At 46.9% G+C, this 1,321-nt stretch overlaps 1 pseudogene; it reads right to left on the bottom strand.

The window, feature by feature from the left end:
* Positions 1-408: 408 nt before the first annotated feature.
* Positions 409-1,067, bottom strand: LOC139005166 (PRELI domain-containing protein 1, mitochondrial-like; annotated as a pseudogene).
* Between the last annotated feature and the right edge of the window lie 254 nt (positions 1,068-1,321).

Genomic DNA, 1,321 nt, shown 5'->3' with positions numbered 1-1,321 from the left:
TATATGCAAACACTATGCTATTTTATTATTTTTAATTCAACAAATATTTATTGAGTGTCTAGTATGAGCTAAATATTGTTGTGAATACTTGGGACACAGAAGAGAACAAAACAAAGGTCCCTGTCCTCATGGAGCTTACAGTCTAGTGTTCATGACCACTTTGCCTGAACGCTGTCGGTGACCCTGGGCAAATCTCTCCTCAGCTATCCAATGCAGGAAGAAGCAGGCCTGGCCCAGACATGGATAACATGTCTGATGCACTGTAGATGCCAAACAGATACCACCTCCAACCCACTACCCAGAGAGTAGATCAGGCTGGAAGTTGACTTTTAATAATAAAATACAGGGGGGAGGGCAGAGGGAGTGCAGCAGGTGGTGTATGTGCTGCTACACCAGGGTCTGGGCTGGCTACACAAACTGCTGCTGCTGCTGCTGCTCCTTCTTGGTGGTTGCCTTGCTGGCAAGGTCCTTGGCCTTCTCTGTAGCTGCCAGTGCCTTCTCCTTTGCCTTCTCCTTGGCTTCCTTGACTGTCTCAACAAGGGTTTTGGAAGGGGCCTCACCTTGCAGCTTGGCCAAGATGTATTCAAAACCCTTCAATGACTTGGTCGCATTGCTTTTCAACCGGGTGAGACCAAATTCCTGGACAGCTCTGGAGACAACAAATAAGCTAGAGGAGACCCAAACTACTGGGTGGATTTTGGTCCAGCCACTGTTATCAGAGTTTACACAGTGAACACATTGTTCCTCCAACACCATCAGCCAGGTGTGGTTGATGTTCCAAGTGAAGGTGGTCATGGTCTGGTTCTGTGGGTCCACAATAGAATCCTCCAGGCTGTACACTGAGTGAACAACATTGGCAGGAAATAGTCACTAGGCCCAGCAGGGCATCCTGTTGGTCTTGGTCAGGAGTCCCTGGGACGGGAGCTCCTAGTCAGGGGTCACCTCCAAGTGCACTAGGTCTTCCGTCAAGACATGTTTGCTATAGGGATTCAGGTACCGCTGCCAGAAGGCAGCAAACGGTCCCAGGAACTCCGGAGCACGCTGTGGCCCAGGAAATACTTCACCATTGTCCGGGCTGGGCGGGGTCAGCACCCAAGCAGCATCAGGGATGACTGTATATTTAGTGCTTTGGAAAAACATAGAGCCTGTTAAGGAGGATAGAGTGTGTGTGTAAGGGGGATAGGACATTTTGTGATAATTGATATGTACTAAAAAGGTAACAAAAGTAAATTCATGAGAAAATAAAATGTTTATTTTCCACTTTGGTTTTCTTCATATATTTAACTCATGACGATTTATTAAACTTCCATTATGTTTGGTA

This window comes from Myotis yumanensis, unplaced genomic scaffold (assembly GCF_028538775.1).
Source record: "Myotis yumanensis isolate MYYU_CA2020_CCGP unplaced genomic scaffold, mMyoYum1.0.hap1 SCAF_3, whole genome shotgun sequence".
NCBI lineage: Eukaryota > Metazoa > Chordata > Mammalia > Chiroptera > Vespertilionidae > Myotis > Myotis yumanensis.
Note: the sequence above shows the minus strand (reverse complement) of the source record. Positions and strands in the feature narration are given on the sequence as shown.